Below are 26,952 nucleotides of genomic sequence, written 5' to 3'. Positions count from 1 at the left end.
AATATAATATGCAATACATTGTGCGCAATGACAGATTCATTGGAGAGCGCGAGATAGCACAGGCACTAGCGCGTGCTATGCGATATGCGCCTTGGAGTGTAATATGCACAGGGCAGTGTTGTGTAACCTAACTAGTCTCTAAAGTTGTAATATAAAATATGTGCTGAGGAGTGTAACGTTGCATATGCACTGTGACAAAGATATGGATCCCAGATTGTAATATTGTAATATGTATGGCATAGCACTGTGCGTTATAACATAGGCATCGGGGAAGGCACGTTAGATGGGGCAATATAACCCGTGCGAAGACAAGTGTGGCATGACATATTCACGGGGTGGTGTTACAGTGCACATGGGCTAGAGAGTGTCATAGCATATGCACTAGCTGGTGAAATACACCACAGAGGTGTGAGGCAATCGGCGGGCACTGGTGGGTGTAACACAGCATTGGGCTCTGCCAGGAGCATGCTGTGACTCTCAAGTGATGTTCGTCCCCTTTCCAGAGAGTAAAATAAAAAGTATTACACATCCGGCAGTGGATGTGTGTTTTATTAACAGTGAGGGGGGTTTCTTGCATAGTTTTGGTCGAATTTTTGTTGAATCCCCTTTGAATGGCTTGGTGTGCATGTGTATTAAATGTGCCCGTCAATAGCTACCCATGTTTGTATAAATAAACGACAAGGGTGTCTACCGGGATTAGGCACGGTAGGGCATCAGACATGTCAGAGCTTCACTAGTGGTGTAAATACATTCCACGTGGATTCATTGTATGCATAGTCGCCTTTTAATGAATATCACGCAAATCGTCATGGTGATGGGTACGTACGGTTTGTCCAGCATGTCCTAGGTGTGTCTATAAATATATATTTTTTTAAAATAATAAAAAACAGTGTCCGGCCCTAGGGATTGAGGTCAAAAAAATATAATTAGGAGACAGGCCCTGGGGGATGGGGTCATCAGGGCCAATAAATTAGAATAAGAAGGGGAACCACACAGCCCCCCTTCTTAAAAAATTAAAATAAATAAAAGACTGGCATCGTGCCGGAGGCCACGCCCCCTCCTTGCAGCACTCTGCAAACACGCCCCTTGGCGAGTTGTAAGTTGGGGAATTAATTCCCCTTCAATACTGAGGGTCCCTGAGGGCCAACTAGCCCAACAGGCATCTCCAGTATGCGCCAGGGAGCTGCGCTGCAGACAGGTGTTCTGAGGCCAAGCCCATTTTTACACCTCTCTGCAACGCAGCTCTGTGGCGCTTACTGGAGGTACCTAGTGGTCTACTTTGACCCTAGGGACCCTTAGGATTCAAGGGGACTTAATCTCTCAACTTAGAACAGCCACAGGGCGCGTTTACACAGTGGTGAAGGGAGGGGACGGGGCCTGAGGTGACGTGTGCAAACACGCACTATGGCACGTTTTAAATTGGGGATATAATTTCCCTTCAATACTGAGGGCCCCTGGGGGCTAACTAGCCCACCAAGTGCTTCCAGTAAGCGCCACTGAGCTGCATTGCAGAGAGGTGGTCCAGGCTGTGCCACTTTTTACATCTCTCTGCAATGCAGCTCTGTGGCACTTACTGGAGGTACCTAGTGGGCTAGTTGGACCCTAGGGACCCTCAGGATTCAAATGAACTTAATCTCCCAACTAAAAACGGACACAGGGCGTGTTTACACAGTGGTGAAGGGAGGGGACGGGGCCTGAGTTAACGTGTGCAAAACGCCCTGTGGCCTGTTTTAAGAGGTAGTTTTAATCCCCCTGCCCTATTATATACTAGGGGCTTACAGAGGAGGTCATGCTAATCACAGGGGGACCCCAACGCATAATGTTCCCTAGTGTATGTAGGTGTTTTCACTGTATTCTAAGTGTCTTTTAACATAGCACTGGCTCTAGGACTGGTTAGTCAGACTCAGTTACCACCAGAATCCATCTGAAAAAGTTGAGGGTACAGGATGATTTTGCAACAAGGCTTCTTTCTGCTCTTCTTTTTGTTCTTTCTGCACGTTATCCTTCTTCCTGCACTTTTCTTCATCTTTGAGGACTTCTGTTGCTTTTCTTTCTGTGCATTTTTTCTTCTTTCTTCACATATCATAGTTAGAAATTAGCATTTAAAAAACCTTTGAAATTCACAGAAAAAACCATAGGTTTTTGGCACGTTATAGTTAGGAATTAGCATTTAAAAAACCTCAGAAATTCACTGAAAAAAACATAGGTTTCAGGGGTGTTATAGTTAGCTGGACTTTTCACTTGTACAAAACCATTGAAATTCTCCCGTTATAGTTAGTTCAGCTAACTATAACTCGCGCGCCCGCAATGCACTGCTGATGACGTCACATATTACATCACTCATGACATGGTCAGTGACATCACTCATGACATCACTGATGACATCTCAAATGACATCACTTTCTCGCTTTTTCCAGCAGCTCAGCATGGAGACGTAGAGCGAGCATTTGCTGATATTTTCACCGGCTTTGACTTTCCCCGGTGTCTTTGGACCCCCCCCTTTTGAGTTGGCTTCGTGGACGGCAAAGTTACAGACTTCTGGGTGATCTGACCATTCCCGAGGCTTCGAGGTGGACGGTAACTCGGAAGTCAACGAAACGAATCCGGCAGCGGAAACACGGAGCCCCCTGTGAACTAACAGCGGTTGGAAATTGGCCTGAAACAAGCGGGACATAGCCAAGCGGAGCCGGAGGTCTCGAGTGGATTTTCGTCCAGCGAGGAGGTGACGACGGCATGTGCTGCTAACGGAGCAGGTACGGAACCGCGTTGTAATTGAACACAGGTGGGGAGGTGTGCACCCGAGGGACTTGCTTCTGACTCAAATCTCAAGAGGGCAGGTTCCATTACGGGTCACTATACAGAAACACGCATTGCAACCACACCATGTCCACCGCAGCGCTACGCAGTAGGGAATCGGCTGCAGAAGGGATGTTCACTGATACACCCTCGACATCACAGCCCCAAACAATCAGGGGGACTAACAAGGAAACAACTAACGAACAAGGAATAAGAGACAAATATCGTGTTCTGTAGAAACTCATGCGGCAGGAACAGTCAAAATGGTGGGAATCAAAATCCCTGCAGGGATATTTAGATGTGGGGAGAATACCGAGGGGACTACGAATCATGATAGCCCCCAGTTATGATACCCCGAATCCCCTAATGATGGCTGAGTGGGCAGAAACCAACCTAGAATCATCAAGAAGGTTGGTCCAGATATTGGTTAAATATGCTGCAATAGACCGCGATGCTCTACAACTAAAAATAGATGCCCTGGAAGCAGAAATAAAGGCATTGGGTGATCCTCATCAAAATAAACTACATGAGGAAATGGTCAACCGACTATTTAAAGAGGAAGAAAAAATCAAACAACGTAAGGCTTTTAAATTCCAAAGGGACAAAGAGGATTATGCAAGCGGACAGATTTTTACTTTCTCCCGCAAATTCGATGTGTACAGATCAAAGGCGGGAGCTCAACAAGGGCAATCACACAAAACCGCCCCTGTATCTAATATTCAAGATGAAACAGCTTCTGATTTGAGCTCAGCAGTGGAGAGCGAGTCAGAAGCGGAAGGAAGAACAGATCGTATGCAATTGAATGCCGTTAAACCCACTCTGGGGGAGGAACTTGATTACATGAGAAGAAGCAGACGTGAAACACTAAGGCCCCGCAGTCAACCGGCAAAAAACGACGAACAACATCCAGAAGGCAAAGGAGAAAAGCAAGGCAACGCCGCTTACAACAAGCATCCAAACAAGGGGAGAGGACGGCGAGGAGCATTGAGGAACAGGCAGTAAATAATTCCCCTCCTACCTCAACGACAGCCAAAACCATAATCAATCTGGCTGATATCAACTTAACCCAGGCCGAAAAGCAGTTACTATCCCTAGGGTTGTCATACTGTCCGCAATCTGACTTTGATTACCCGACGACCCGCGTGGATGTTTATAAATTCATTCGTAAGTTGAAACTTAAAAAATTCCACGAACTTAAATCCCGGTCCAGAATGGAAACTACAGATGTGGCAATCGATACCAATGAAACTTGTGGGCTTTTGGTCGCAGACTTAGAGACCCTGGAAAATCTGAGGGATTTGGCGAAGGAATCGAATATATCTGCGGGCACATCGAGCCAAAGCCTCTCTTCTGAACACTTTGCAATGGATCGATCACTGGAAACCGACACTAATCTTAAACCTACTACTCCCTTCAAAACAAAATCTAAATTCATGCCCATTATGTCTCGTGATTCCATTGACGTCTTTCATGAACAGGTCGTGGCTCAAATCAAGAAATTGAACATTAACATCAACAAGCAAAAAAGGAAAATGACCAACCATGAACGACAATATAATAATCTTATGACAAAACTAAAAAAAGAAAACAAAATAGTTATCAGAAACTCCGATAAAGGGGGAAATATTGTACTTTGGCCTATGGATAAATATTTGGAAGAAGCTTATTCCAGTTGAATGATGTGCAATGTTATCGTAGAAGTACAACGGTAAAATATAAGGCTATGATAAATCAATTTCATTCAAAACTATTGGCCTGGAAAAGTGTGGGACTGCTATCCATGGAAGAGTTTAAATATTTAAAGACAGAACATCCACAAACTCCATCCATGTACTTTATCCCTAAGGTCAATAAGAACATTCATAAGCCCCCCGGAAGACCAATAATATCAGCTATCAACGGGCCACTTGAACACATGTCCCGTTATATCGACTTTTTTCTCCAAGACCATGTGAAGAAACTAAAATCATTTGTGCAGGACACTGGGGATTTTATCAAGAAAATCGCCAACATCCAATGGCAGGAAGGGTATTTTCTTTTGGCCTTAGACGTATCCTCGCTGTATACATGCATTAGGAATCAGGATGGGCTAAAAGCAGTTGATCATTTTCTGACAAACAGACCATTGCATTATGTACAACACAATAAGATGATAATGGATATGTTGGGTTTCTGCCTGGAGAATAATTTTTTCATGTTTAAACATCAAATGTTCCAGCAAATTCAAGGTGTAGCTATGGGGGCCAGCTTCTCCCCTAGCCACGCATGCCTGTTTATGGGCTGGTGGGAGGAGCTGGTCCTTATGAAAACATATGAGCAGACTTACAAAGAGAACATTGTATGCTGGTTACGTTATATAGACGATCTTTTTATTGTATGGAAGGGAACCCAGGACAAAGCTATTGAATTTGTTAAGTCATTGAATGATAATGATGTAAATTTGCAGTTTACATCTACTATTAGCAACACAAGTATAACTTTCCTGGATGTTCAAGTGAATATAACAAACAACAGTATGAACACTTCACTACACCGTAAGGAAACAGCTGGTAACACTCTGCTACATGCTTCTAGTGCCCATCCTCCGCATCTAATACATAGCATTCCCTATGGGGAAATGCTTCGAATACACAGAATTTGTAGTGAGGAAGAATACTGCTACATTAAGCAACAGGAATGCAGACAGCGATTTCTTGATAGAGGATACACAAATGCATCAATTAAAAATGCGATTGATAAATCAAACAGGCTTGCTAGACATGAGCTCACACAAAGCGTGAAAGCAAGTAAGGAAGAAGAACAGACTCATGCTGAACCTACTAGACTTATTCTGACCTATTCAAAGCAAGAGCAGCAAATAAGAACTATAATAAGAAGGAATTGGCCAATAGTTCATGATGACCCCATAATTGGTACACTATTGCCTAAGCAGCCTGCTATTACATATAGAAGAGCGGCTACAATGGCCAATGTTCTAGTTAAGAAAAACCCTGAGGAAAGTGAGAAAGTGGAATGGTTGGTGGCAAGGAAGGTTTTTTTTAAATGTTCTGTATGTAAAGCATGTAACTATGCTTTAAATAGAACCACCTATCAGACAGCATTTAGTGGTGCGACAAGAGAGATCAAACAACATTTGACTTGTCGCACTGATTTTGCAGTATATGTGTTACAGTGCTCCTGTAACCTATTGTATATAGGCAGCACGAAGTTACAAGTCCATAAGCGCATATTGGAGCACATTAGAGCCATCACCAACAGTGACACAAGCTATCCTGTAGCTAGACATTTTAAGGTACATCATGAAAATAACCTAAAACATCTTCAATATTTTGTGATTGATGCGATACCCCCACTCGGCAGAGGGGGGGATCGGGAACAACAACTCAGGCGCCTTGAAACACGTTACATTTTAGAGTTAGATACTAAATCTCCAGGGGGTCTGAATACTAGCGAGGATTTGCACACATACCTTGACTAGAAATTGCGCATCAATTTGAAATTGGCGTTTTATTTGCTCCTGCAGGCAATGTTAAGAGATGAATATCAGCCAGTGTGCAGGTGGTAATATTTGTTAGAATGTAGATTTGTATGTATGAACTACTATTTTTAAACATCATATTTGTTTAATATTTAATATTTAATATTTATTATATAATATTTAATATTTATATGAAAGAAATTTCCTTTTAAATACCTACATTTTATGTTCTGCATATTTTACCACCGATGTATGAATCTATGTCTCTCCTTTTAACTTCATTGATTTTAGAGTTAATGTTTTACTGTTGGTTGACTGATTTGATTTTGTACAGACAATAATGATAGATTGACTATGCTGGTATTTTACCTACTATGCAAGGAGAGGTTTTTTAACGGATTACATGTGTATATTTTAGAAATTTATCTATTTATATTCATATTTATTTATTTATATATTTATATATTTTTTAAGTCCATACATGTATTTATGATTGCTCTTCGGCAAAGTATACCCAAACAGAGATCCGAGGTATTTGGCAGTCATTTAATCTCCTGCAACACATACGTTGTCTGCTCATAAAAACACACCGGTCTCAACTAGTAAACACATGGCACATGAACATCTCTAGTCCACGATATATTCAGTCAGAAGATTTAGCTCAGACATTGAATAGTCTGTGATATAAGAAAACAAACCTTGTTATTATCATTTCAACTACATACTGAGGGAGGTTATATAATTTTACAGTCCCTCAGCATAATTTTCTAAGCACTTTTTGCACATATTTGCACTTCAAAACAATTTTTTAACACCGGTTCCTTCACTAGTTTTAAAAAAAAAAAAAAAAAAACATTTGGTTAATATTTATTAGATACACGGGTATATTTTAGTTTCACACAGGTCCCATGTAAAACAACCTATGTAAGCAATTGGAAAACATAGAGGTATTAGGCATTTAAGCCATTATTTAACCTTGGAAATGACTCTATGAATATGAAGTTGTATGAGCTTACCAATAATTGACATGACAATTAGGTGATTTTATAAAAGGCTTTTCAGCGATAAAAATTGTAAAAACCTAAAGGTCTGTCTTTTAAATTACACATTGTTGTAATGTTTGAGTGTTTTCCATGTTTACTTACCATGTGACCATGCAATTTCACTTTAAAAATGTATCCTCCCCGTGTAAGCGCTGTCATGTGATCAAGGCAGAGGAGCTGCCGAAACGCGTCATGGTGGAAGGTGTGCTTGCAAAATAAAATCAATTAAGCACCAAGTTGGGTCCTTTCTCGCTTTTTCCAGCAGCTCAGCATGGAGACGTAGAGCGAGCGTTTGCTGATATATATATATATATATATATATATATATATATATATATATATCCACCAACAGCTCGCACAATATCTATGCAAGCACGAGCTACATGAATCCAATTTAGTAATTAGTAGTTTATTTGCAGGGCAAACAAGACGCGTTTCGAGCTATCCAGCTCTTGGTCACATGACCGTAGGTTCAAAGTTCAGTATTTTTAAAGACATTTCATGAAGATAAACAAAAGACTAACAATTTCACATTATCCCCCACTCATGTGAATAATGGATGAAACATTTATATAAATTCGTGCACATAGAGTAAAACTAGATAAATTCTAATGATATGGCATATATTGTGTAAAACAACATCTTAAAGAATATGTATTCATACCAATTTCATCTTTGTCACAGTATGCAACTTAGAGAGATGTCAATTTGTTTAACGTTCCTTATTTTGCTTCTATCAAGACCTTATAACAGTGCGACAATGGTCACATTATTTCAGTGAGTTCAAACCAATAAAGAGTAAAGTACTCATTGTGACAATCTCAACCATCTGTTTTTTCGATACGGAACAAATTATTAAGGGTATAGTACCCCAACTGCTTACAGATTTCAATCATCGCAAACACCTGTAGTAAAGCATTACAATGCAAATACAAAATGTAAATAAAAAATGAAGATAAATATTCATCCCTGTATGTATCCCCACAGGTAAATCAAAAGAATATAGTCATATATATATTGCCGAAAGAAATATAACCAGTACCAAAAAGAATGCAAAAAGGAGAAAGTGATTGTAATAACAAACACCTAAAACTCCGTGCTCGTATCTCTTAACGGTAGCAGTGGTGGTCGTGGGCTTCACACGTCCAGTCTATGGGGAAAGAAAACAGGGACAAAGATTTATTCACAGTAAAGGTACATAGCTCATAATCTTACATCACTATTCAATTTCTAAGATTGTAAGACAAGAGAACGCATCTATAACAGTCTCAGAATTCAAGGTCATTGAAGATAAAGTAAAAAAAAGTTTAAAAAAAGGGGGGTGTACATCTCTCTGTTAAAGGTTTTATATCTATCACATATGCCATATCAACGTGAACAAATATGAAAGAATACGTAAAAAAATATACAGAAAATCACATAACTTGTGGGGATAAGGTCCATTACCTTAAGGACAAAACTGATGCATTTAAAATACACAAACATACAAAAAATGAAAACTAAACTTCTATGAAAAAGAACTGGAGTTTCTAAAAGGTGCAAAGCGAAGGCTACATTTTACTTAATTAATCATTCTATAGATGTACGTGCATCTCTTCATCATTGTTCATCCCAAACGGAGCTACACTACCAGCCTGCAGAATGAATCTGGATTCTGTTCTGCGCAGAGCCTGGATTCTATTCCCCACTCTGGGGTTTTTGGGGATGGTGTCAAGGGCAAAGAATTTCGCCTTCGTCCAGTCTCCATTATGTACATTGTGGAAGTGTCTAGCTGTGCTGTAACTGAAATCCTTATTGGTAATGGCACGCCAATGCTCCAATATTCTTTTCTTCGCTGGAAAGGTAGTTGAGCCTATGTACCACTTGCCACAAGGGCAGGTGATAACATAGACTACAAAGTCTGTGCTGCACTGTATGTTTTTACGGATATACCATTTTCTCTTGGTTCTCTCTAGGATGACCTCTTTGACATTTTCACTATGGCTGCAAGCCTTACATTTACCGCATCGATGGAATCCTCCCACTTTGTCTAACCATGTTGGTTTTAGATTGCTTAAGTGACTCTTGACAACCATATCTCTAATGGAGGTGCCTTTTCTGTATGTTATGGCAGGGTACGGGCCTAGTTTGTCTTTAAGAACCCTGTCTTGTGTCACGATGTCCCATCTCCTTTTGATTATTCGATTGAATAGATTAGATTGGGAGTTAAACGTCGTGATGAGTCTAATGGGTGAATCTGTCTCTGACTGTTTTTTCTTGGGTGCTTTGTAGAGTGTCACATTTCTTTATATATATATATATATATATATATTACCTACTGGCGGTCGCCAGTAGGTAGTTATAGTTAGGACCCCTTTTCCATAGGAAATCCACAACATTCTATTTTGAATAACTTTGGCGCCGGTCGATGAATCCTCGCGAATTTCTCAAAATAGGTGGGGCGCTACGCTCCGCTCCTACCCTGAAAGTCTCGGGGGGATTCGTCAAGCGGGGGCTGAGATAAAAGGGGGGTCCCAAAACGCGTTTTTCCCATGCATTTTTCCATAGGACCTTTAGACAGAGCTACAGCCCGAACGGCTGAACAGAATTACTAGAAATTTGGCAGAGAGGTAGTCCCTATGTCAAGGAAGTGCCTTTTGTAGGTTTGGTGTAAATCTGTTCAGTAGATTCTGAGAAAATAGCCTTTAAATCAATATATATATCTGAGCCCGCTTACGGTACGCTTACCGTACGCTTACCGTACGCGTACGGTGGCGTGCGCGAGCGCGATTCTGATTGGCTCTTAGATCTTAGTAAACATTCGAATCGGCCGAAACCAGGAAGCGGCGTCCGCCATTTTGTCTCTCGCACTGAGTGTTATTTATCAAACATGATGCCCAAAAACATGTTACGGGGCTGTTTTGACAACTCCCTCCCACATAGTCATGTTGAGGGAGTCCCCAAACATCCCCCAAGAGCAAAAACGGTTTTATTTTTTTTCGGCAATTTCGCCGAGTACGCTTACCGTACGCTTACCGTAAGCGTACGGTAAAAAATAGAAATAAAAAAAACACTATCCACACTTACCCCACCCCACATCAGTAAAAAAACTATATTTTGGCAACATGAAATTATAAAATCGAAATAAAAAAAACACTATCCACATTGACCCCACCCCCTGTGCTTTTGGTGGCCGAAGGCCACCAAATGTACAGGGCTTATTAAAGTTGATAAAAACCGTGCACGGAACGCACTGCGTTAAGTGGGCGCGCACGCCTCGAATGGCGTAAAGTAACTTAGCATTTAAAAAACCGTACAAATTCACTGAAAAAACCATAGGTTTCACACACGTTATAGTTAGGAATTAGCATTTAAAAAACCTTGCAAATTCACTGAAAAAACCATAGGTTTCACACATGTTATAGTTAGCGGAAATTTTACTGATAAAAAACCAATGAAATTGCCCCGTTATAGTTAGTGCTGGCAACTATAACTCACGCGACCGCAATCTTCTGCTGATGACATATGTGTCTTTATAAAAAAAAATATTTGTAATATATGTATAGCTAAAAATGTATGGAAGAAGACATGGGCAAATAAGTGTCTAAATACAGTATTAGCATCAGCAGAGGATTGCGGTCGCGTGAGTTATAGTTGCCAGCACTAACTATAACGGGGCAATTTCATTGGTTTTTTATCAGTAAAATTTCCGCTAACTATAACATGTGTGAAACCTATGGTTTTTTCAGTGAATATATATATATATGTATATATATATATATATATATATATATATATATATATATATATATATATATATATATATATATATATATTACCTATTGGCGGTTGCCAGTATGTAGTTGTAGTTAGGACCTATTTTCCATAGGTAATCCGCAACATTCTATTCCCTATAAGTCTGGCGCCGGTTGACGAATCTTCGCAAAATTTTCCAAACTTTTGACCAGCTTCAGTCCGCTCCTATCCTGAAAGTTTCGTGGTGATTCGTCAAGCGGGAGCTGAGAAAAAAGGGGGTCCCAAAACGCTTTTTCCCCATGCAATTTCCCATAGGACCTGTTGACGCAGCTACAGCCCGAACTGCTGAACGGAATTACACCAAATTTGGCAGAAAGGTAGACCTTGGTTCAGAGTCGTGCCTTTTGCTTAAATGGTGTAAATCCGTTCAGCAGTTCCTGAGAAAGTCAAAAGTAACCTCACATATATATCTGGGCGGAGCCTAACCACACATCTCATCGTGAGATCTGATTGGCTGTCAGCACTTCATCCAAGAAGTGTTGGCAGCCATCTTGGGACCAATATACATGATAGCACCTCATTAAAAAGCATTGCAGTTAATAGAAGGTTTTAAGACTTTAGTTACATTATAAATCATTTGTTGATGGTACCATACTAATTTTAGGAATTGTGGTATGTTCTAAGGTGATTTTACCATGTGAAAAAGCCTTCTGCTGGGATATCATGAATCATGTTTGAGAGAAAACTATTTTCACATGCTTTTCCCACAGAGGTTTGGAAGGTGATCTATAAGCTAAACTGAAAGCATATTTTCTGTAAATTCACATTATCTTTCTTAGTCATGTGAGAATGAAGTCTGATATTCCCAGTAAAACATGTACATCCAACAAGGGCAGAGACTGTCAGTTGATTCCTTTGTGTTCTACTGCAGCTTCCCAGAGTGTTCCAAAGAACAACTAGAGCGCTAACACTCCTACTTATGATAAACGTATGGCACACCTGAAGCCATCTTGATTGGAATAAAGTGGTAACTCTTAAAACATTTAATTTTAAAAGGAACAAAATGAGGAGGTTCATTTTGCCATAGAATGTATGATTAGTGCTGCATAAAGAAAAATTAGGGCACATTTTGAGAGACTTCTCAAATCCTCTTCTATTTCATTAAAGAATTCTGACATGCAGACTGAAACATGCACTTTCAATAACAGCAGCAGACTTCCCTGGTGAGCAGTAGCTTTACTACATTGATCTAATAAGCAACTAGAGTGCTAAAATTCTGAATTTATGGCAAATATGTGACACATCTGAATGAATTCTTCATTGAATCAAAGTAAAAAACTGACAGTATGCCTACTGAGGAGACTTTAGTAAATGAGGAAATTAGGAAACTTCATAACAAGTCTCCCAAGATGGCCACCAGAGACAAAAGAGCCCAAATGTAGAACAAATATCACCGAGATGTAGCCCAAGTATAGCCCAATGACAGAAATCCCAGAGTGTTTTAAAGAACAACTATAGCGCTAACAGTCTTACTTATGACAAAAGTATGGCACACCTGAAGCCATCTTGATTGGAATAAAGTAGTAACACTTAAAACATTTAATTTGCAAAGGAACAAAATGAGGGGGTTCATTTTGCCATAGAAATTATGATTAGTGCTGCAGAAAGAAAAATTAGGGCACATTTTGACTTCTCAAATCCTCTTCTATTTCATTAAAAAGTTCTGACATGCAGACTGAAACATGCACTTTGAATACCAGCAGCAGACTTCCCTGGTGAGCAGAAGCTTTACTACAGTGATCTAATGAGGAACTAGAGTGCTACCATTCAGAATTTATGGCAAATGTGTCACATCTGAATGCCTTCTTGATGGAACCAAAGTAAACAAGCATTGAAGATGCAACAGGTCTCGCCCTCGTTAAAGATAAAGCAATTTTGTTTGTAATTAGGTGGCTTTTTAGCTTTGCTTTTATTAGTGTTTTTCAAAATTTCATGTACATAACATGCATATATGTATGCATGCATTTATATTTGTATTTATATAGATATGCAGATTATATATATGTTTATATACGTTCATTATCCGATTGCCAGACACTTCAAAAAGTTTCACAATTCAAATAGTGATCTATTACGCTTCTATGCTATTGAACAGATTATCCCTAGCAATAGGGGGGGCAACAGAGAATTGGCTCTCCGTAAAAAAGAATCCAAATGGATACTTGAACTGGAGACTAAATTCCCTGGGGGCCACAATATTGATGATGAAATGGCAACTCATTTGTATGAAGAATAATGTTAGTCAGTGCAATTCCAACTGATTACACCATAATAATGAGTGAGAAACTGTAATTAATTTTCGATGTCCTGCCTTTATGGATAATGTGTTACGATAAAGTCCTTTCTTTATTGTATTTTAAATTGTTGTTCTTCTTGTTTTCACATTTACAGGAAGAAAGGAAGGGACCCACCGTATTAGATGGTAACTACATGGGCACCCTACCCTTTCCTTCCACCGGGCTCGGAACTACATGTGAAACAAGATAAGAGAGCAATCTGAATTTTATTCAAAGTTTGAATTTGTATAAAAAGTCTGATCATTTACTTGCATTTTTTCACTTTTTTAGGGATTGGGTTATTAATTTTTGATAACCTTTAACTTTTTGGACTTATATTCAGTAGGGTGTGCACTTGTTTTTTAGTCCTGCTATTGTCTAATGGATACAAAGAAGGCCTTCTCTTGAAAAACTATATATATAGTAAATTTAATTAAATGTAGTACGGGGTAGTATGCTGTTATCAAAAACATGTTGTGAAGTGATTCTAGGTAAAAGACTTAGTTGAAGCAAAAAGCCACTAGTGCGATTTGATAGAATTCTTATAATGTATAATGAATTTACAAATGGAATATACCCTACATAATGTAAATATAGAAAAATCCCCTCTTTTTTGCATATATTTTTCGAACATCACTTTGTTTTGCGCCACTAGAGCGAGATAGAAATTCAAAATCAAAGCTGTTCCCCTGTATATACTGCGTTTAACACGATATTTATCGAAGTACAAATGCCATATAGGTTTGTATTTACTATTACAAGATGGCCGACACTTGTCAATGATAGGACATAGCATGAATGTATAGAAGTCCTTCATCAGTTTTACATTTGTATTTAAACACGTCTTTATTTGGTTTATACTTTGTGTGAACAAGACATTCATTTGTCGAAACGCGTAGCAAACAATAAATTGGCTTCCTGCTAAGCATTTAAACTTCGAAAGTGCGTGTTATTTCGAAGAAGGATAAAAAAAAAAAAAAAAATGTTTATATATGTATGTATATATATATATATGCACATACATACATAAATGCATATGCATATATGTGCATATGTGTGCGTGTAGAGAGAGGTAGAGAGAGGTAGAGGTGTAGAGGTAGAGACGTTGAGGTAGAGAGGTAGAGGTAGAGAGGTAGAGAGTAGTAGAGAGAGAGGTAGAGAGAGGTTGAGAGGTAGAGAGTAGAGGATGAGTAATAGAGAGTGGAGAGTAGAGATAGAGTAGTAGAGAGTAGTAGAGAGAGTAGCAGAGAGTGAGTAGGAGAGAGTAGTAGAGTGAGTAGTAGAGAGTGAGCAGTAGAGAGTAGTAGAGAGTGAGAAGTAGAGAGTAGTAGAGAGTAGTAAAGAGTGAGTAGTAGAGTGAGTAGTAGAGAGTAGTAGAGAGTGAGTAGTAGAGTATTAGAGAGTGAGTAGTAGAGAGTAGTAAAGAGTGAGTAGTGGAGACTGAGTAGCAGAGAGAGAGTAGTAGAGAATGAGTAGTAGAGTGAGTAGTAGAGAGAGTAGTAGAGAGTGAGTAGTAGAGGGTAGTAGAGAGTGAGTAGTAGAGAGAGAGTAGTAGAGAGTGAGTAGTAGAGAGTAAGTAGTAGAGAGTGAGTAGTAGAGAGTGAGTAGTAGAGAGTGATTAGTAGAGAGTAGTGGAGTAGTAGCGAGTGAGTAGTAGAGAGTAGTAGAGAGTGAGTAGTAGAGTGAGTAGTAGAGTGAATAGTAGAGAGCAAGTAGTAGAGAGTGTGTAGTAGAGAGAGAGTAGTAGAGAGAGTAGTAGAGAGTAGTAGAGTAGTAGAGAGTGAGTAGTAGAGAGTGAGTAGTAGAGAGTAGTAGAGAGTGAGTAGCAGAGGGAGTAGTAGAGTGTAGTAGATTAGTAGAGAGTGAGTAGTAGAGTGAGTAGTAGAGAGTAGTAGAGAGCGAGTAGTAGAGAGTGAGTAGTAGAGTAGTAGAGAGTGAGTAGTAGAGAGAGAGAAGTAGAGAGTAGTAGAGAATAGTAAGGAGTGAGTAATAGAGTGAGTAGTAGAGAGTAGTAGAGAGTGAGTAGTAGAGAGTAGTAGAGAGTGAGTAGTGGAGTCTGAGTAGCAGAGAGAGAGAGTAGTAGAGAATGAGTAGTAGAGTGAGTAGTAGAGAGTAGTAGAGAGAGAGTAGTAGAGAGTGAGTAGTAGAGAGTGAGTAGTAGAGAGTAGTACAGAGTGAGTAGTAGAGAGTGATTAGTAGAGAGTAGTGGAGTAGTACAGAGTGAGTAGTAGAGAGTAGTAGAGAGTGAGTAGTAGAGTGAGTAGTAGGGTGAGTAGTAGAGAGCAAGAAGTAGAGAGTGTGTAGTAGAGAGAGAGTAGTAGAGAGTTAGTAGTAGAGAGTGAGTAGTAGAGAGTAGTAGAGTAGTAGAGTAGTAGAGAGTGAGTAGTAGAGAGTGAGTAGTAGAGAGTAGTAGAGAGCGAGTAGTAGAGAGTGAGTAGTGGAGAGTGAGTAGTAGAGTAGTAGAGAGTGAGTACTAGAGAGTGAGTTGTAGAGAGAGAGTAGTAGAGAGTAGTAGAGTGAGTAGTAGAGAGTGAGTAGTAGAGAGAGAGTAGTAGAGAGTGAGTAGTAGAGTAGTAGAGAGTGAGTGGTAGAGAGTAGTAGAGAGTAGTAGAGTGAGTAGTACAGAGTAGTAGAGAGTGAGTAGTAGAGAGAGTAGTAGAGAGTGAGTAGTTGAGAGTGAGTAGTAGAGAGTGAGTATTAGAGATTGAGTAGTAGAGAGTAGTAGAGAGTGAGTAGTGGAGACTGAGTAGCAGAGAGAGAGTAGTAGAGAATGAGTAGTAGAGTGAGTAGTAGAGAGAGAGAGTAGTAGAGAGTGAGTAGTAGAGAGTAGAGAGTGAGTAGTAGAGAGAGAGAGTAGTAGAGAGTGAGTAGTAGAGAGTAGTACAGAGTGAGTAGTAGAGAGTAGTACAGAGTGAGTAGTAGAGAGTGACTAGTAGAGAGTAGTGGAGTAGTAGAGAGTGAGTAGTAGAGAGGGAGTAGTAGAGAGAGAGTAGTAGAGAGTAGTAGAGAGTGAGTAGTAGAGTAGTAGAGTGAGTGGTAGAGAGTGAGTAGCAGAGAGAGTAGTAGAGAGTAGTAGAGTAGTAGAGAGTGAGTAGTAGAGTGAGCAGTAGAGAGTAGTAGAGAGCGAGTAGTAGAGAGTGAGTAGTGGAGAGTGAGTAGTAGAGTAGTAGAGAGTGAGTAGTAGAGAGTGAGTAGTAGAGAGAGAGTAGTGGAGAGTAGTAGAGTGAGTAGTAGAGAGTGAGTAGTAGAGAGAGAGTAGTAGAGAGTGGTAGAGAGTGAGTAGTAGAGTAGTAGAGAGTGAGTGGTAGAGAGTAGTAGAGAGTAGTTGAGTGAGTAGTAGAGAGTAGTAGAGAGTGAGTAGTAGAGAGAGTAGTAGAGAGTGAGTAGTTGAGAGTGAGTAGTAGAGAGTGAGTATTAGAGAGTGAGTAGTAGAGAGTAGTAGAGAGTGAGTAGTGGAGACTGAGTAGCAGAGAGAGAGTAGTAGAGAATGAGTAGTAGAGTGAGTAGTAGAGAGTAGTAGAGAGAGAGTAGTAGAGAGAGAGTAGTAGAGAGTGAGTAGTAGAGAGTAGAGAGTGAGTAGTAGAGAGTAAGTAGTAGAGAGAGAGAGTAGTAGAGAGTGAGTAGTAGAGAGTGGTAGAGAGTGAGTAGTAGAGAGTAGTACAGAGTGGGTATTAGAGAGTAATTAGTAGATAGTAGTGGAGTAGTAGAGAGTGAGTAGTAGAGAGTAGTAGAGAGTGAGTAGTAGAGTGAGTAGTAGGGTGAGTAGTAGAGAGCAAGTAGTAGAGAGTGTGTAGTAGAGAGAGTAGTAGAGAGTAGTAGAGAGTGAGTAGTTGAGAGTGAGTAGTAGAGAGTGAGTAGTAGAGAGTAGTAGAGTAGTAGAGAGTGAGTAGTAGAGAGTGAGTAGTAGAGAGTGAGTAGTAGAGAGTAGCAGAGAGTGAGTAGCAGAGAGAGTAGTAGAGAGTAGTAGAGTAGTAGAGAGTGAGTAGTAGAGTGAGCAGTAGAGAGTAGTAGAGAGCGAGTAGTAGAGAGAGAGTAGTAGAGAGTAGTAGAGTGAGTAGTAGAGAGTGAGTAGTAGAGAGAGAGTAGTAGAGAGTAGTAGAGAGTGAGTAGTAGAGTAGTAGAGAGTGAGTGGTAGAGAGTAGTAGAGGGTAGTAGAGTGAGTAGTAGAGAGTAGTAGAGAGTGAGTAGTAGAGAGAGTAGTAGAGAGTGAGTAGTTGAGAGTGAGTAGTAGAGAGTAGTAGAGTAGTAGAGAGTGAGTAGTAGAGAGGGAGTAGTAGAGAGAGAGTAGTAGAGAGTAGTAGAGAGTGAGTAGTAGAGTAGTAGACAGTGAGTGGCAGAGAGTAGTAGAGAGCAGTAGAGTGAGTAGTAGAGAGTGAGTAGTAGAGAGTAGTAGTAGAAAGTAGTAGAGAGTAGTAGTGAGAGAGAAGTAGAGAGTGAGTAGTAGAAAGTAGTAGCGAGTGAGTAGTTTAATTTAAAAGAAACACAATGAGGAGGTTCATTTTGCCATAGAAATTATGATTAGTGCGGAAAAAAAGAAAATTAGGGCACATTTTGAGTGACTTCTCAAATTCTCTTCTATTTCATTCAAAAATTCTGACATGCAGACTGAAACATGCACTTTCAATACCAGCAGCAGACTTCCCTGGTGAGCAGTAGCTTTACTACAGTGATCTAATTAGCAACTAGAGTGCTACCATTCAGAATTTATGGAAAATGTGTGACACATCTGAATGCCTTCTTGATGGAATCAAAGTAAACAAGCATTGAAAATGCAATAGGTCTCGCCCTCGTTTAAGTTAAAGCAATTCTGTTTGTAATTAGGTGGCTTTTTAGCTTTGCTTGTATTAGAGTTTTTCAAACTTTCATGTACATACCATGCATATGTATATGTATATGTTTGCATGCATTTATATTTATATAGATATGCAGATTATATTTATATGTTAATATATGCATATCTATATATACACATACATATATATAAATGCATATGCATATATATGCATATATATATGTGCATATGTGTGCATGTGCAGAGAGGTAGAGGTGTATAGGTAGAGGTGTAGAGGTAGAGAGGTAGAGGTAGAGAGGTAGAGAGTAGTAGAGAGAGGGGTAGAGAGAGGTAGAGAGGTAGAGAGTAGAGAGCGAGTAATAGAGAGTAGAGAGTGAGTAGTAGAGAGTAGTAGAGAAAGTATCAGACAGTGAGTAGTAGAGTGAGTATTAGAGAGTGAGTATTAGAGAGTGAGTAGTAGAGAGTAATAGGGAGTGAGTAGTAGAGTGAGTAGTAGAGAGTAGTAGAGAGTAGTAGAGAGTGAGTAGTAGAGAGTGAGTAGTAGAGCGTGAGTAGTAGAGAGTAGTAGAGAGTGAGTAGCAGAGAGAGAGTATTAGAGAGTAGTAGAGAGTGAGTAGCAGAGTGAGTAGTAGAGAGCGAGTAGTAGAGAGTGAGTAGTAGAGAGTAGTAGAGAGTGAGTAGTAGAGAGTAGTAGAGAGAGAGTAGTAGAGAGTGAGTAGTAGAGAGTAGTAGAGTTAGTAGTAGAGAGTGAGTGGTAGAGAGCAGCAGAGAGTAGTAGAGTGAGTAGTAGAGAGTAGTAGAGAGTGAGTAGTAGAGAGTGAATAGTAGAGAGTAGTAGTAGAGAGCAGTAGAGAGAGAGTAGTAGAGAGTGTAGTAGAGAGTGAGTAGTAGAGAGTAGTAGCGAATGAGTAGTAGAGAGTAGTAGAGAGTGAGTAGTAGATAGTGAGTAGTAGAGAGTGAGTAGTAGAGAGAGAGCAGTTGAGAGTGGTAGAGAGTGAGTAGTAGATAGTGAGTAGTAGAGAGTGAGTAGTAGAGAGAGCGTAGTAGAGAGTAGTAGAGTAGTAGAGAGTGAGTAGTAGAGAGTAGTATAGAGTGAGTAGTAGAGTGAGTACTAGAGAGTAGTAGAGAGCGAGTAGCAGAGACCAAGTAGTAGAGAGTGTGTAGAAGAGAGTGAGTAGGAGAGAGTGAGTAGTAGAGAGTGAGAAGTAGAGAGAGTAGTAGAGTAGTAGAGAGTGAGTAGTAGAGTGAGTAGTAGAGAGTAGTTGAGAGCGAGTAGTAGAGAATGAGTAATGGAGAGTGAGCAGTGGAGAGTGAGTAGTGGAGAGTGAGTAGTAGAGAGCGAGTAGTAGAGAGTGAGTAGTAGAGAGAGAGTAGTAGAGAGTGAGTAGTAGAGAGTAGTAGAGTGAGTAGTAGAGAGTGAGTGGTAGAGAGCAGCAGAGAGTAGTAGAGTGAGTAGTAGAGAGTGAGTAATAGAGAGTGAATAGTAGAGAGTAGTAGTAGAGAGTAGTAGAGAGAGAGTAGTAGAGAGTGTAGTAGAGAGTGAGTAGTAGAGAGTAGTAGCGAGTGAGTAGTAGAGAGTAGTAGAGAGTGAGTAGTAGAGTAGTAGAGAGTGACTGGTAGAGAGTAGTAGAGTGAGTAGTAGAGAGTGAATAGTAGAGAGTAGTAGAGAGTGAGTAGTAGAGAGAGTAGTAGTAGACAGTGAGTAGTAGAGAGTAGTAGAGCGTGATTAGTAGAGAGTGAGTAGTAGAGAGAAGTAGCGAGTGAGCAGTAGAGAGTGAGTAGTAGAGTAGTAGAGAGTTAGTCGTTGAGAGTGAGTAGTAGAGAGTGAGTAGTAGAGTAGTAGAGTAGTAGAGAGTGAGTAGTAGAGAGTAGTAGAGAGTGAGTAGTAGAGAGAGAGTAGTAGAGAGTAGTAGAGAGTCAGTAGTAGAGTAGTAGAGAGTAGTCAGTCAGTGTCAGTCAGTGTCAGTCAGTGCCAGTCAGTCAGTGTCAGTCAGTCAGTCAGTGTCAGTCAATCAGTGTCAGTCAGTGTCAGTCAATCAGTGTCAGTCAGTCAGTGTCAGTCAATCAGTGCCAGTCAGTGTCAATCAGTGTCAATCAGTGTCAGTCAGTTAGTCAGTGTCAGTCAGTCAGTGTCAGTCAATCAGTGTCAGTCAATCAGTGTCAGTGTCAGTGTCAATCAATCTATGTCAGTCAGTGTCAATCAGTCAGTGTCAGTCAGTCAGTGTCAGCTAGAGCAACTCTGCTGACCTGGTTCTCTCTCTCTAAAGCAGCTCTGCTGACCTGTTTTCTCTGGCTCTACAGCAGGTCTGCTGACCTGGTTCTCTTGCTCTAGAGCAGCTCTGCTGACCTAGTTCTTATGCTACAGAGCAGCTCTGCTGATCTAGTTCTCTGGCTCTACAACAGCTCTGCTGACCTGGTTCTCTGGCTCTAAAGCAGCTCCGCTGACCCAGTTCTATGGCTCTGAAGCAGTTCTGCTGACATGGTTCTCTGGCTCTAGAGCAGCTCTGCTGACCTGGTTCTCTCCCTCTAAAGCAGCTCTACTGACCTGGTTTCTCTGGCTCTGCAGCAGCTCTGCAGACCTGGTTCTCTGGCTCTAGAGCAGCTCTGTTGAACTGGTTCTTAGGCTCTAGAGCAGCTCTACTGACCTGGTTCTCTGGCTCTAAAGCAGCTCTGCTGACCTGGTTCTATGGCTCTAAAGCAGCTCTGCTGATTTGGTTCTCTGGTTCTAAAGTAGCTCTGCTGACCTGGTTCTCTGGCTCTAAAGCAGCTCTGCTAACCTGGTTCTCTGGCTCTAAAGCAGCTCTGCTGGCCTGATTCTCTGGCTCTAAAGCAACTCTGCTGACTTGGTTCTCTCCCTCTAAAGCAGCTCTGCTGACCTGGTTTCTCTGGCTCTACAGCAGCTCTGCTGGCCTGGTTCTCTGGCTCTAGAGCAGCTCTGCTGACCTAGTTCTTAGGCTCTAGAGCAGCTCTGCTGACCTGGTTCTCTGGCTCTACAGCAGCTCTGCTGACCTGGTTTTCTGCACTCACGATGCACGCACCCGACTTCGCGAAAATATATTTAAAAATAATATAAGTTTATTAGAAGTACAAATATATTATTTTGATGAATATCTTACATAATCTCTTGCCTTAATATGTATATTAAAGACACATACACATCATTTTGGAACATAATTTTTTTTTGCGGGAGTCACGCACCCAGCGCGCCCCAGCACGTATATGATGTCACGTAGGACCCGCAACCACGCAAACATCTTGTACCGTAATGCGCATGTGTCGCAAATGCATGGGAGCAGGAGTCGCAGACTGATCACATACCAATCGCGCATATCACGTGATATTAAATGTATATGATGTAACTGAAAAACACGCAGCCGTCGCACACCATACGCGGATCCTTCATGACTTTTCTAAAACGGCGGCTAGAATACGCGCACCCACCGTGATGTGTACACTTTGAGTGCGCGACTCCGAAAAAAAATGGATTTTTTTTTAAAAGAAAATAATATAAATAAATTAAAATAAAAAATGAAAACAAGAAAATTAATCAATATTTCAGTTTTAATTAAAAAATGGGTTTTTTTTGCAATTTTCAGAAAAATATATAATGTTATTTAATGAATAAAATATTTATAAATAAACAGTTAAAAAACTGTACAAGATCAGTACAAAAAAATAGATATAACTTCTATCACACTTAAAAGTTAGCATTTAAAAAACCTTTGAAATTCACTGAAAAAAAACATAGGTTTCAGAGACGTTATAGTTAGAAATTAGCTTTTAAAAAACCTCAGAAATTCACAGAAAAAAACATAGGTTTCTGGGGTGTTATAGTTAGCTGCCCATTTCACTCATACAAAACCATAGAAATTCCTCCATTATAGTTAGTTCTGCTAACTATAACTCACGCGCCCGCAACGCACTGCTGATGATGTCACATATTGCATCATTCATGACATGGTCAGTGACATCACTGATGACATCACTGATGACATCTCAAAGGACATCACTGAAGACATCATCCACTTGACAATCTGATACACCTCATCATACACTTAGTATAATCTTTCATCACTCACTGTAAAATACAGAGTAACATATTTGAAACCATTGACACACCAATACCAGTTACTACATACCCACTCACTGATTCCTACGTCTACACACACAACTACCCATTCAACAACAGAATCATCTATACATGCAGTCATTAATTAATAGAACACTATCAAATGCACTTATACACATATATAGACATTGACACATCAGCAGTCATCTTAGTCGGTTATGCAGTCATCCTACTCACTCATGAAAAAAACTGCATCGCACTTAAATTTACTCACTTACACAATTATCCAACAACACCTCATTTATTCAAACACATAGTAACTCATTGTTAATATGTTAAAAAAGCACCATTACAATTATACACTCATTCATATAGTTACTCTCACAATCACTGACTCTTACACATACTTATTTATATACACCAACTCTCACATACAATGCCTTTTATTTTTTTACTTTGTTGAAGATGTACAACTAAAACATATATTCGCTCACCAACACACAAATAAATACACTCAGTCACCCAAACAACTGTTTCCACATGCACTCTTAAACCCATACACCTAGTCAATCAACCATTCACACATCTATGCATAGAGTTACACACAACCCATCCAACCACACACAAACTCAGTGTCCCATACAAATACTCACCCAACTAATCAATAACTAATATACACACTCATGTAGTTAGTGACCAACTGATGCAGCATGTTATACAACAACAGAGACAGTGCTGCACACATTCACATAGTTTAGTTACTAATCCATGTATTAAGTCAGACACTTTAAATTACTCACTTACAAAGACAGTCAGACAGCTACTAAATCCTCCATCTAGACAGTTATATATCCACTCAATCTTCAATACAGATTGGTATATATATAATACATATTTAAATTTCAAACTAAACCACATTCAGTGGATGATGTCATCAGTGATGTCATCAGTGATGTCATTTGAGATGTCATCAGTGATGTCATCAGTGATGTCACTGACCATGTCATGAATGAGGCAATATGTGACATCATCAGCAGTGCATTGCGGGCGCGTGAGTTATAGTTAGCAGACCTAACTATAATGGAGGAATTTCTATGGATTTGTATGAGTGAAATGGGCAGCTAACTATAACACCCCAGAAACCTGTTTTTTTTCTGTGAATATATATATATATATACACCACTATTTCTCCCCATGAATAGTAGGCCTGCACTTTAATTCTTGAGAATTTTCCATTTTATTTGTCGATAGCTATTGAAAACAGGAACGGGTTTCGCCTGCTCAATCAGGCTTTGTCCCTTTGCCAACCTCAAAGTGCGCCATTTTTGGAGGGAGCAGTCTCTTTCGTCGCTCCCGAGGGCAGTTACTTACTCTTACTCTTACTTACTTACTCTTACTCTAACCCAGCTGTCTTTAGCTGTGCTAGAGGTTTCAAAGTGCACATGTCTGGCTGGCCATCGCAAGACGGTCCGACAAAAAGACATGAGCACTTTGAAAAGTGCAGAGGTATCCCACCCTCCTCCCAGTCCCTGCTGCTTTCATTCAGCAGCGTCCCCGCCCCCGTCCTGACACTCGTTCAGGATGGGAGGAAGTCAGGATGAAAAATAAAATAATAATGATGAATTACTATTTTATTTTTATTCTCTGGGGCGACGCTCATCTGCTCCAACTGAGGAGCCGACCTTGTGGAAAGAACAAGGTTAACGCTGCTGTTTAATAATGTGCAATATCGGATCTATTATACAAAGACTACACAAGTGCCTAACAGTGTCTCAGTAGTCAGGTTGATGGGCAATGAATTAGTATTAACTTTCACTTTTGCAAACTAAAGACAACACAAATGGCTGTCAGCACTTGTATGCAGCCATATATGAAAGGCTGAATGGACTGATAGTGGCAGTCTTTTAGGTTATTGGAACCACAGTGTTGCCAACTGTGTAAATGGTTTTATTCCTCTTTTAACAAGTGATTACTGATTGAGAGAATGGAGATATTAAACCCAAGATGTACTGCTATAGGAAGAATATCTTGTTCCTGAAATTGGGATCACTTGTGGAGAATATTTAAATTGATGAAGAAAAATGGCACACTTAGAGGTTGACAAAGGCTGGTTGAACAGCTGAAACACGTTCCTGTTTTTAAGTGCTATCTACAAATAAAATAGAAAGTTCTTGAGAATTCGAGTGCAGGTCTTCTCTTGATGGAGAGAAATAGTGGCATATGTTAACAGGCATCTGTGGTATTGCCTTTTTCCGGCACCGCCGGCGATCAGGAAGCATGCCAGCAAGCTACAAAACCATGATGATTACACACACACGCATATTTAGACATGTTTAATTCTTAAGCCAATTCATACCAGCAACCACTGCTTCTAGGCAAAGCAAAAGGTATCAAAATAGCATTGCTTTTACAAAATATAATATGGTGTTAAATAGCACTTTTAAGTAATCCACCCCTTATTTGCAGTTTTCCATCTATGTATGCTTGCTGTAGTCAGCCCAACATCAATTTCAAACAATTCTCATTTGTTTTCAACTTATAAGCCATTTGTCTTGTCTTTCAGTGCCACAAATAGGGATAATGCTGTCTTGTCTTTGGCTCATCAATCGTCTTTCTCACATGCCCCTCAGTGCTTTTCTAGGTAATAGCTACTGATGGCACATTATCAATTGGCATGTTTATTTCTATTGCTGGCAGTTCCTCTGTGATTTTAACATTGTGGCTGATTAAACTGTATTTTATAGTATTTAGTAGCCCTACCGAAGTAGTACTGAAGTACTACAAACTGTGATTCACAAACCAACATGCAGAGACCTCCACCTCTTTTTATCTCTAGGTGGAGATCCCCACCATGTGTGCGTAGATCTTCGCAGAAGTCAGAATACGATCTAGTACTATTCGAGGGAGAGATGAGGGTGAGTGCTGTAAAAAGGGGAATACTTATTCCTAAATGGGGGGCATTTACAGAGGAGTAAAAAGGGTTTAACAGAGAAACAGGCTACTACAAACACCCACCCACAAATGAGTAAGGCCATTGCTATTCACAAACTACACTTCACTACAAAGTCACAAAACAGTTGTAAATGTACTTTAGCCCAGCCTTGTAGTAAGTCAGGCACTACATCAGGCCACTAACAGATACAGCAACACAGTCCCACAGAAAATAATACCAGCTGGAACATAATATGCCAACCCCTAGGAAATAATATTAAGCAGATACATTATTTCTGCATTTGAAGTAAATATTTATTTTAAAAAATGTAATGCTAAAATGTTTGAATAAATTAAAATGCAATTCTGCTAAAATGCAAACATTTAATAATTAACTTATTTAAAAAAATAGATAATTTAAACTTTTAAACTTTAATTAACATTATAATTATTTTAAATTGATACAAACATGTTTAACTTTTAATTAAATGTACTAAATATTAGTACATATTAAAGTGCTAGTGCATGCTTTTATAATTGTTAGTAAAATAATATATTTATAAATGATATGAATATATTTTAATTAATTATTTAATATGCATTTAATGTGATGAGTGAATACAATACATTTGCATTAGTTCTAGGCTAATAACAATTATTTTGCATTAATCAGTGTTTTTATTTTGCATTAAAATATTTTTATTATTTTTCAAAGACATTGAATAAACATAATTATTTTTCCTATACTTTACCAAACAGAGATCTTTGCCCCTGTAGTGGAGATCTCAACCTGCATATGAAAGTCAGTAGTTGTAACTTTACACTTCAATTTCTTATAGGCTCCACCCCCTGACAGGAGGGGGCAGAGACATATAATTTTGCACTTAGGTGTAAATCTACACTCGGATATTGTGAAACTCAAAAAGGTGTAGATTTACACCTAAGTGCATTAAAAGATATACACATGAGAAAATCTGCACATGTAAATGTAGCTTAGTGAGTCGGCCCCTTATGTCTATTTTGCATTTTCACTTTTTCCTCATCTTTTCTGTAGCTGTTCATGCTATTTTCCAGAAGCAAAAATCAATATTCATATTACCACCTGCACGGAGCAGCTTTTAGACAACTAAATGCGCTGACCTACGAGTTTGCAGCTGCCGTAAGGGCAGAGCATTTAACATAATAGGGCACACTTTCCTTGCTTGCACCCAGTGCACCTGCTTAAAGGTGCACCGTAGTGCAAACAGGAAAAGTGCTCCCTATCTGTAATAGGGCCCCTGGTGTGCGAAGAGCTGAATGGGCAACAAAATAGTGCAGCAGAAATGTAAAAGGGAGACAATCTTACACATGGCAAAAAACTGAAAGAAGAAAAGGATAAGCAATCCCTCAAAAAAGTGCTTAGACGACAGGCAACATTAAAAAAACACACGAAATAACTGCTTAAAATAAAATAAAATCAGTGGGATTACAGAATACAAAAATATCACCAAGCCCTTTGTGAAATGTCTTGTTTGTTGTGGTAAACCACATGTCTCCTATTAATTAGGCCTTACTAGTAGAAAATGCTAAATTGTACACATAGGTATAACAAAAAAACTCTAAATGAAGTGCCCACAATACAGAGTATGATTGTATGTAGGTCGTGCAGTACATGATCACATCACCAAAGCACTATGGATGTTCCACTGGTTGGTCAAATGTAGAGAGAAGAAAATGATTTAAATGTCTGGGCCACCTCCAAAGACCATAAGACGTTTTTGCTTGCCATGAGA

The sequence above is a fragment of the Triturus cristatus genome, chromosome 2_2, assembly GCF_964204655.1.
Source record: "Triturus cristatus chromosome 2_2, aTriCri1.1, whole genome shotgun sequence".
Classification (NCBI taxonomy): domain Eukaryota; kingdom Metazoa; phylum Chordata; class Amphibia; order Caudata; family Salamandridae; genus Triturus; species Triturus cristatus.
This window is presented reverse-complemented; position numbering follows the sequence as displayed.